Below are 12,192 nucleotides of genomic sequence, written 5' to 3'. Positions count from 1 at the left end.
TCTCTATCCATGCATGCTGGACTTCTGTTGTGTAGTGGTGATGACAGGTTCTGGGTGAGGAGCTCCCTGCATCAGTTGTGTTTGCTCATGCACAACAACACATGCATACATACAAACAGCATGGCTCTTAAGAAGAGCGTAAAGAGAGAGAAAGAAAAACACAGGAAACTGAAGCGCAAAATAATACCTGAGAAAGATTAAATCATCAAATAAAAATCAGAGCACAGAGAAAGCGGCAGACAAAAAAGAAAGCAAGTAGAGAGACACAGAACGACAAGGAGATCGGAAACCGCGATCCGTTGCTGATTATGACATAGCGATAAGTCTGATTTTCTGCCCCAGTTGCCGTGGCAGCCAGGAGCAGCTGCAGTGGCAGGGTAGCATTCGCTCAGCCATTCCACTCCTCCATTCCCAGAGCCGGTCGATTATCAATGATACGGAAAAGCAAGGAAGATCCTGCCGGGCCCGCTGCCCAGCACATGCTGGGGCAACACGAGGGGTGGGGGGCATAGACTGAGAAGAATGGTGAGAGAGGGAGAGAGGGGACATGTTGTCAGCTTAGTTAGTACACCAGTTCATGCTTAAAGGCACGAGGGACTGATAGAAAAGGGGGACAATCACACATGCACATACACAAACTTAATTTTATCCCTAAGGGCGTAATCATATTGACTTACATTAATTCTCTTGAGACCCAGAGATGCCCTCCAAGAGCATTGTAGTTAGGTTATTTTTTTCTCTTTCTTTCTTCCTTTGGTTAATACGGTCTCCCCCTTTTGCTCTCTCTCCCCTCTATATCTTTCACACAGAAAACCCACCCACCCACACAAACACACACACACCTACATGCATGCAAACTACAATAAGAAAATCTAAGCCAGACATTATGCTTTTTTGTTATATTGTTGTTATTGTTGTTGTTATTATTGCTGCTCTTTTGCTTTTTTTGTCTTTTTTCAGTCTGTTTGAGTCTAGTTCTTCCTCTTGTCTTGTGCTGTGTCATATGTGTCTTCATGTCGGTCACTTGTATTGCACTATATGTTAAAAAAACTTCCCTGGAGACTTAGACTAAAATTAACCACGTGTGTAATGCCGCATCACTTCGTTAGCCTATGACATGGATGCCAACCAACAAGTCAAGATGGTGGCATGATTACAGAGTTGGTCATGTCAGGGTTAAAAACTATATAACATTGGTTGTATAAGTGACTAGTAAAGCCTACCTAAGCTTTTCAAAGGGAAGCAGTCCCAGCACGGCTAGCATAACCCAGCCCTATCCTTCACCTATCCGTAACCCTAACCCTAAAAACAAGTCATAACCACAGACTGTATATAAAGATGGACGTAGCGAGGTGTGACGTCACCCACTGGTTTGCACTGGAGCCAGTCTGAAGCCCAGAGTTACGCTCCACTACCTCGAACCAAATTGAATAATAGCTTACTGGGAACACCAACCAGTGTCCACTTGGGCTAACATTAGCTATCTTAGCTAAATTGTGCTAACAGGGCAGGTATTATTATCAAGTAAGATTAAACTTGTCGAAATATTGCGACAATACTCCAACTTGCAACAGGGAGAGAAGCAGGTGAGCAAACTGTCAATCACAGCTGTCAGTCAACACCCACATGGTAGAAATCAAAGCTACTATAATAGTCTTATGACTACCAGCACACTTATTAGAGGGCCTGAATTTAGTGATTGAGACCGCAATGATTTGTTGAAAAAAAAAAGATTGACTTAGTATTTCTAGAGAGAAGTGGACGCTTTTGTGAATGGGAGTCATTTGGAGCCAGGAATTTTTTCAGTGGCATTGCCTTTTAAGGTACTTCCATATTGGCTTCAGCCTCAAGCGGCGGTAGTCGCTTCTTGGTCTTAATCTATTTGTTGTATCTGTCAGTCATGTAACATCAGCTCTGTTGTGTGCAGGAACACATTTAGAGCTGAAATGACATTTTGCTTGTCAAACATTTTGTTTGTTGTCTATAGATAGCTAAAAGGACCAAAACAAATGCATCACAAGAACACAAAAGCAAACACACAGGACCTACATGCACACACACGTACACAAACCAGAGGGACAGGAGTTGGCATACATAAAACCAAGTCTGTCATTTCCACTTTCCCTCTCTGCCTCTTTTCTACTGAAGCTGTCACAAAAATATTCTGATAGAGAGACAGTGATCTGACTCAGTGAGACTCATTGTCTACACTTGCAGATCTTGCATACCTTGATACGCACACACACACACACACACTCTCTCTCTCTCACACACACACACAGACAGACACACACACTCCGTGCATCCTCTTTTGAGAATCAAGTGTGTTGAGTGTGTCACAAAAATGTTCTGGACTGCGAGTTAAAGGTATGACTCAATCAGACTCCTTGTCTCTTCTTTATTTTACCTTACCTTATTTTTACTCTCCCCTCACTGCATCACACACAACAAGCATACACACACACTGCATGTCCTGAGATGAGAATGTATGCATCCTCTCTATCACTGTCTCACTCTCTCTATCACAAACACACACACACACACACACACACACACACACACACACACACACACGCACCCTGTAATCTACTGTATAATACCACCCTGGAACAGACCAGTATTTGAAGCCTGTGCAGTATCCTGGGGGTATAGCTGTGGCAGCTATCAAAGAATAATGATTCACTCAGCCTGCCTTAATGTGGAATATTTTTTTTATCTAATATGCTTACACACACACACACACACACACACACACACACACACACACTGTACTTGTGGTATTACTGTATGCAAACTGAAAATAGAAACTAGTGCTCTGATTTGTAAATATTCTTAAAAGTCCTGCATATGGCTTATCATAAATTTCTGTCACTGGATTTGGAAATGCCTGTTCACTGTTAGTTACAAACTGTTTTCCATCATATAAACTATTCTACTGTCTCCCACGCTAGGAATTCACATTAGATATCTAGTATTAACAATCTTTGTTAAGCTAACAGACCAGTTCAGATAAATGCTTTTAGGAAATCAGAAGTTGCTGGGTTTAAGTGTGCCTGACAAATCTAAGGGGAGGAGATGATTGAAGCAAAGCTGTGCGGCAAAGGTGCTACTTTTCATTTCATAGCTTTACCAGCAGACTGTGAGTGCAAAACTCAAACTCAAGGAGTGATCAGTACGTTATTACAAAATGTTTCTCTTGCTGCCCACTTTTGTTCTCTCAAGAGCTCTTAGCAAAGGGCCTTTAACGAGATTTCTAATGAGTGGGTCATTAATGATCCATTATGATGTCACAGCGCTCTCAGGACAGTTTGTGCCACCACACTGAGTCATCATCAAGGACAATAGGCAGGATGAATATGCCATTCAAGTTGACTTAGTGAGTATCAGATCCTACCGTTGATTGCATGACTTCCCTGAAATAACCTTTTGATAGCAATGATATCATCCGAGTGAGCACTTTAATAAATGAGTAGCATCGGTGACTAAAAATAGTGATGTTAAACTGTTCTGATTTTCCTACACACAGTCATTGTTTCAATTTGGTTTCAGAAAAGTTTCCTGGTTGCCTGTTTTCTATGACCTTTCATGTCTATATATGATAGTATGGCCTGTTCTTTTAACTAACATTTTTTTAAGCAATGGAACACAATCTTGGTGTTTTCGATATGCATTTTTAAACTTGCTCCCCTTCTGTTTTTCTTTCTTCTTTTCTCATATTAATGGAATACTGCCACATTTTGGGAAATACACTCATTTGCTTTGTTGGCAAGTTTTATGTTTCTGTTTGAAAGATTCACTGAAAAAAAATCAAATTCTTTTTACATGTTTTAATTGTTCACTTATCTCTTGTTATATGCCATATATAGTGTATATTGATAACTCATCTTGAATTTGGGAATGTATACCAGCCCATCCCATCATATAAAAGCGGGTTGTTGTAGGAGAGCAATATAGGAGGTTTGGATCTCAGCTGGCACATTTCCAAAAGATCGTGGTTGAGGTTTGATTTATAAGCTCAGTTCTCTCTCATCCTCCCCCTGAACAGTCCTCTAGATCTCTGTGTATCTCTCTAGGGCTCTATATTTGTATTTGTATTTGCGTGTGTATGTAAGTCACGCCCACTTTTCCATGATCCGATCAAATGATTTGATTTAAATCCCCCTTAACAAAACCCTGCCACCACAGTCATAATCAGTTTCACTTGAAATCACATTACAAAAGATAAAGAGACTAACTTCCATTTCACTGTGACTTTAAATATAGAACTGGAGCCAGGAGGCAGTTTCCCAAAATGTCAGACTATCCCTTCAAAGTATTCAATTTACTACATGCTGGATCTTTTTTTTTTTTTTAGTTTTAGCCACCATTTCTTTTACAGATATGACTAGATATGATAACATTGTTCACACCAATTTTGGAGATCTGAGAACGTTGCTACAACTGAGTCAGATGGGGAATCTTTCCTTGCACAGCTATGATAAGTAAGGAAAGTTGAACCTGGAGGTGTGTCTGTGCACAACTGTTTTCCTTTCCAAATAAGTTTGACTAACCTCAGGGTTTGTTTAAATCAGCTTGACTGTCTGATTGCTTGCATCTCTGTCCTTGTCAGACTTGAGCAGTTTTGCTATGTTTATAGATCTCAGAATTTAAGTTGATTTACATAAAATGTATTGACTCTACTGTTTTGATCCAACCAGTAACAGGTTGAATTGTGAGAGTAGAGCTTCTGTTTGGCAACGACGGGTCTCATTCATGAATTATTGAGAGACATGCAGCCTCTTCCTTGTTAGTTCTAGGTGACTTGTCTGGCTTTATGGCAATAATACTGAACAGTGCACATGCACATGTACTACACATATGGGGTTGTTCACATACAAATGCACACATGATACAAACATCCTGCTACAGTACCATGAACTGCAGGAACACGTTCTTGAAGAATCAACATTTACCTGCTGACCCAAGAAGAGCCTTATGGGTCAGCTATTGGACTGTGACTCTTACAAGTGATTAGTTCCAGCCAAACCTCGATGTTGTTGGATTCATAGAAAGAGATGGCAAAAGACAGAGCTAGATCGAGAAAACAAGCAGTCTGAGATGTAGGGATGATGTGTAGCTGTACCTCTGAGAACCTGGGACATGGACAAAAACCTGTCTTTGAGTCCCAAGAGAAGACTTCACATGCCAGTAGGTTTCAATTCAGGGGTTCTGAATATTTGATGACCCAAGAAAACATTCTAAAACCATGAATACAGCAGTAGATACAGCCAGACACGCAGTTCGACAAAGCTACTTTAGAAAAGCACTCATCTAAAGTATATATACATATGTGACACAACAAACAGATCTTAAAAACTCTTATAATTCTATATAACCAATGTAACAAGGAAAAAAATCCTAGTAGTTTTATTCGAGATTTTTTTTAATAGAATGAAGTGTCACTAACAAAACAGAATAAGGCAGACAGATGTACCTGTATCAGGAAAATTACAGTTCAGTGGCAATTTGTCCCACTTTGTTCAGAAAAGAAGAAAAAATAACTTTGTAATTGGTTAAAATTAGTAGTTTCTTGCAGGAAAAGGGGAATGAGGAGCTTTGTGGACAGCTCAGATGTCTGAATTATACATGGCCTTGGTGCCATTTACAGTGGGTTTTTTCTGCACTTACAAGCTGGATGACATATCGACTTTTTTCCACCACTGAAGGAAACAATGGAGGTGTGTAGTTTTCTTGATGTTGGAATAGTTCCATTTAAAAACATTGTACACCCTGACAGCTTTAGTTGAATGTACAGAGCAACATTAGCATTCATTTGGGGTCATGTTTCCGGCCACTTAGTGAATTTAAGCCCAATATTTACTCTTTCAAACTTGGATTTAGTGACCATCATCTCCTGAGGGAAATGTCTGGCTCTTTATCAAAGATATTTTTATTGAGCATTTTGGTTCATGTAGATTACAATAAATCAGTTATTGCTCAGTTTAACAATTTTAAACTCCAAGGATGTGTTAAATAGGTATCCGCTTGACATTCAATCAGTACACAGTAAAGAAATTACTAAATGAAATAAAATAAAATAAGGAAAAATGTAGTGCTGCAACCTCATCTAAAAGGGCAGAAGATGGTATTTGAGCACTAGAAACCTTTGGAGGGATGTTGCAAAAAAGCAGGTCTGAGTATGTGCACAAAAAGTGATATTTATTAACAAAAATATTAAAGAAACAGAAGCAAAAATGAATCGGGAAATTCAACAAAAATAACTTAAGCCATAGCAACAAACAAATAAAATCTGCAGCCTCAGAGCAAGCTGCCACCTACTCTCTTCCCTACTCCCTTCAATAGACCAGTGACTGGCCTTTTACCTTCTCAGCCTCAAATAACTGGAACATATCATCTCAGACTTTCAAAACATAAAGAACGTTGACAGTAACAATTTCCTATGGTTACACACACACACAGCTATGAATGCACCAAATTATACTGTCATTTACTACAGAACAGTTTTATCCTTCCTACCTCAACTTGAGAGAGCCTAGTGACTCACAGAGTGCAGCTAATGATGCACACCTGTTGCCACTACCACTGATTAAGCAGATGATCTGCCCAACCATCACAACTCTCAAAAAGAACAGGACTGAAGCCCTTCAACAAAATATAACACTGTGAAACACAAAATACTCAACTTAAACCCATATTATATTTGTGCAACACGACTGAAATTAACAGAAATATTAGACTGAAATTAGTGATAGTGTATTTTTTTAATCTGATTTTTCTTTTTCTTTTTTTCTGCTGTAATGAGGGCATAAGAAAGAAAAAGTCAGATTCATTGTTGATTCAGTTGAGCCGAGAATGATAAATATCTTGTTCTTTAGCTGATAAATGCTCCACTATATTCAAAAGCAGTGGCTGAGATTTTCTGTCTGCTGTTTAGTGCTGGTCAGGTAGTGTACAGTGAGTTTATCAGAGCTGAAAACATCTGTATGCTGGAAATGAGAGTTTTTGAGCCAGAAAACCAAAACAAAGAGCTCAAAGACACTAAACCTGGAAGTGGGCCTGGAACTGCAGTGTGGTGACAATTCTCTGTGGATTTGCCCATATGAGCAACTCCCTTTCACATTATGCTTTGATCACCAATGTATTATATAAAATATTGATTAGTGGAGTTTTAAACAAGCCTGAATTACACTTTTAATTCCAAAGTTCAAGATATCTGTGTTTGTGTCATGGAAATAATTGTATCCTTAAAACTGTAACATTGCTTTGCATTATAAAATGCTTCTCATGAGAATATTACAATGTAGCATTTAGTATGATATATTTTTGCAGTGAAATCACAATACCAACACCAGCATGCAGTGTTGTTGTACATCTCCCTCCCACTGTTCTGTCTGAAGTGTGCCTGGGAGAGTTACTCAGTTTAACAGTGCACATTAAATCTTGTGATTTCCTGCCTCCGCCTGCCATCAAAGAAACACCTCTCTGCTGCTGTGGACCGCATCTCTCTCTCTTTCTTCTTTTCCTACAGTACCTGTTCCTCCTCCAGTATCCCACAAGCAAACAGATTTCTCATAAAGGAAAAGTCAGCAACGCCCTCATAAGTACAGCTGAAATAAAAATTAGGTAAGGATTTCCACACATAGAAACACCTTTTATCAATAAAGTCAGAGCACATGTTTAATACATGTGTCCTCCAACACAAGACAGAGTTAATAAAAGAAAAAAAAGATAAGACTTGTTGTTTATTTTTAACTTGTCTGGGTGAATGGGTTTGAGTTTATATTAAAGAACTAGTTTAAGATTGTGTGTTCCCTTGAGTTGATATGTGCCTGAAATAAGCTGACTGTATTCTTGGCCCCATCATAACTCTTAATACCACTTTACTCCGCTGTTTACAAAATGAGACCAGCCATTCAAAATTAATTTAAAACTGACGCTCAGCTGTTTTACACTCTCTGTCAGCCACTCTATCAATATGAGCAATCTCTCTGAGAGACACAGAGCTTCAGATAACACATTTTGGGGCCAAGCATTTGTATACATGCTTTATTACGATGTTAATATGAGGACATTTAACACAATTTTCAACATTGTCATCATTCCACTCGTTCATTTTTTATCAAATGTGCTCTTATTCACCCTCTGCAAAGCCTTCCTCAAATATAATTCTTAACACGCATCATAAATCCTTGGCAGCATAAAAAACTAATTATGTATATAAATATTACACTAGCTACACTGAACCGAGCATAAGGTTGCTTTACTTCATCCATTTTCACAATCTGGCTTTTCATAAAGTCATATGTCGTGATTTAATATGCACGTACAGCACAGAAAGGCAATTTTCTAGAGGGACTCAGATGTAAATTTGTATCACATATGATAATGTTTCCTATTAGGATTGAGCTCAGTTCCTTTTTGCAAATCCCATGGAAATAGAACATGAATCACCCCATACAATTCAATCCAATTCTGCTTGACATCCCAATTTCATTTGACCTCCATTACTAAGAGCCTCCTTTTGTACATGCCACTTCATAGCAACGTGTTACTGAGCTCAATTAATGTTTTTCATTCCTCTGCATCTCTTCTGCCTTTAAGCAAGGATCCAAAACTGTTTTGAATGGTTTGAATTGAATCTAAATCAAACTGCCCACTTGTATACAAATTGGGAAATCAAGACACTGAAATCAAACCCCTGTCAAAGCATGGAACGCATGGATTATTGATACTTTCTGGACAGATGACTCATTGTTTAAGACACAGAGTCCAAAAGGGGCCCAGTTTTGCTGAACTCAAACCTACACATCACTCCTTACAAGAAAATCAATTAATGAGCATTCAAAGATCAAATTTCAACCTAAAAGGGACTCCTTTCTAGAAGGTCAATTGAGTCTCCCAAGGTCAAATTAATTTTTGTGTTTATGTGTGTCCCTATTAACGCAGTGGAGACATAAATCTGTTCACAAAGTCACATTATGGGGATTGACTTCACACAAGTTAGGCAAAGACTTAGTTTTTGGCAATAGGGTCGGATTAGGGGTTGGGGTTAAGCATGTAAAAGGGATAGTTTGGATTTTTTGGGTGGGGTTGTATGAGGTAGTTATTCATAGTCAGTGTATTACCTGTTGTAGACTAGGGTCAGCATGCTCCCACTTTGAAGAAGCAGACAGGAGTACCGTCACAGAAGCTAAGCAATGTACTGCTGTGGACAGGGCCAGCAGCAAACAGACAGGTAGCTCCCGGTATCAAAAGTGAAGCCGGTGTGGAAGTGCCTTAAATCTACATTCTTTCTAATGGCCAGCAGGGGTGACTCCAATGGCTCCAAAAAGAAGTCCGACTGTGTGGAAGTCTACTTCTCATTTGGTTTATTACCCCAGTGAACAGTTTCCTCATGAGTTTATGGCCTCACTCGCTAGTTTCAAGTCATCTTCAACACAGCATGATATTCGTTATGTAAATTATGTTCCCACCAGAGTAAAATAGATAATAAAGCAGGGTATGCTTTAGGGCGTGGCTACCTTGTGACTAACAAGTTGCTACCACAGCGACAACGTTGATTATGTAATGTGACTATGGCATAACCCCAGATTCACAGTGTAGAGGCGTAGTTGCCGTTATTTCACAGTGTGCTTTCAGTTCATGAAAATTAATTGTAACATTTTCATCACCTAAAAATGTCTTGTTCAGCATTTGGTTGTATTAAAAGACCCTCTGAGGAGTCAGCTGTCAGCTGTTCAGTTTTTCTGGTAAGTACATTTTGTTTTAATGGTTTTAAGCTTGTTTTTCGCTAGTGAAAATGTCAGGGTGAAATACAACCCCCACTTTAAAAAATCAGAGCTATCCCTTTAAGGTTAAAGTTACAGTAAGTCTGGAAGGAGTTAATGTATTTTAAGTCCTCCTAAGTGAAAAAAAATAATTGTGTGTGTGTGGGCATGAAAACACATTGCACCTTTACATACACTACATACAGTACACACTCATATCTTGTGTTTCTTGTTTTACACTCAGGGTAGGATGTTTAAACAGTAAACAGAGTAAATTACTTATTCATATAACAGTATATACAACTGTAACATTACCCAATAACGTGTCTGCTGTCTTTGCAAAAATGTCATCCACTTTCAACATCTGCACACAGAGTTCTCTCAGCAGTTACAGATGAAAACACCGTGGTTTGTGCTGAATTAATTTGAAGTAATGGAAGATGAGAGCAATTGACATTTTCTGTGCCAAGCTTTCACTTTCACTTCAACATATAGACTATCATTATAGTTGTTTTTCAGACTGACAGAAACATGACCTGAGTTGAATAAGTACCTGTACAGAGAGCATGGGTGAGTTATCGTTCACATTAGATAGAGTAACCCAGCTACATCAGAAAAAGGGCTACATGGGTTTCTGAAACCAAGATATAATGTTAGAAAAATAGGATGATTTAACCTTGCATTCACACAACTCCCTTTGGAGCCACAAAAGGTTTTTCACATATGTAATGGTACTCACCATCACCTGTAAACAGACTGTAATGTGTAAAATTGGTGGAGTTCCCCTTTAAGGTGTCAACCATGAGCTGCAGTGTTCCAAAGTCGCATCCAGCTTTGGACTATGTCTCTGTCCCCTCAATTCTTGTCATCTTTCTACTGTAAGCTATACAATAAAGGCATAAAATACACAAAAAACAAGTTTATCATATACATTTTTTGGTAAAACAGTCTTTTCTCTCTTCCTCACAAACACACCCATACATTTTTTAGATTATTATTATTTTATTATTTAGATGCAATTTGCATGACTGCATACCACAGAGGGCACTTCAGGATATTGTATTTTCACCCTAAACTGTCATGATAAGTTAAGGTGGACCCAAACGCAGACACGGACAACAGAGTTAGCTAATATAAAAAGGGGTTTATGGTAGGAATAAGAGGATATGAGGATGACAGGCAAGACAGAATTCCTTCTGCCTTGCCTGTCATCCTCACACGATGGCGGATGGCAGAGCTGAGCTGAGCAGGATGGTGTTTAGCAAAGTTGAGCTGAGCAGGATAGGTAGACGAGGGAGTGAGCATCGCTGGCTGAGGATAAGCTTGGTGGCTTAGTAAGCAAGCAGGCAAGGCAGGCAGGCAGTGGGGACTGGGGGGGTAGTGATCATGGAAGCACAAGGAAACAACAGCCTAAGAACAGGTAATGCAAACAACATGAGGAATAACTCTGAATATACTGTTGCAGAGCGGCCGAGATTAAGAGACTGTAGTTGAAACAACACCACTGATGAGTGGATGGTGAACCAGAGTAGACATATACTGTACTGTAGAGTTGATGGGTTGATGGAAGGCAGATGTGCAGGCTGGGCAGGTGAGGTGAATGAGGATGGAGAGTATCAAGAAGGGAAGCCACGCCCACACCAAACACACACACACACACACACACACACACACACACACACACATACACACACACACACACACACACACACACACACAGACAGGGTGACAGGAGACACATGGGAAAAGGGAAACACAAGGAAACACAAGGGAAATAGCTGGAGGCACGACTGGGACCGTGACAAACGACTAAGCCATTTATCTCCTGTGGAACTCTATATATTGAGTTGGAGGGCTGCTGTTGTTTTATGGAGACTATTGTGATGAACAATTAATTTAATTTAAGAGCACAATTGTTGTTTCTATCTACAACTTTTTTGGGTGGTTGGCTTATTGAACAAACGCCAAGCCTTAAATTGTGTGATTTGGAATTTGTATTGCTTTGTAAAGAATTCTTGTCACTTCTTAATCCATCATCTATATTCATGCTGTAAACTACACACACAGGGAAACGAATTAACCCACTCACTTAAAAATAATGCCAGCCAGACCACACTGGCTCCTGAAAACACTGCTTTAGCTTGAACAGCCTTGTCCCACTCAGTTATCTTATTGAGACAATAGTAATAGTTTGCAGGCTTCTCCAGGTAATAACTAATTATATCTCTAATGTAAGAGTGCCAATATAAAATACCAAGAAGAGAAACTAGTTAATCTTCTGCCTATTATTAGGTCTATATCCACTGGGCAACAATTAGTTGTGAAATGTAGCAATCTGTCCAGCTCAGCATGTACAGTATGTTCTCTCTGTACTCTGTAGACCAGCCTTCATGTCCCTGTTAGCTCTGTCCCTGCTCTCTGGCAC

This window comes from Thunnus thynnus, chromosome 3 (assembly GCF_963924715.1).
Source record: "Thunnus thynnus chromosome 3, fThuThy2.1, whole genome shotgun sequence".
NCBI lineage: Eukaryota > Metazoa > Chordata > Actinopteri > Scombriformes > Scombridae > Thunnus > Thunnus thynnus.
The sequence above is the reverse complement of the archived record's forward strand: the minus strand, read 5'-3'. Positions refer to the sequence as shown.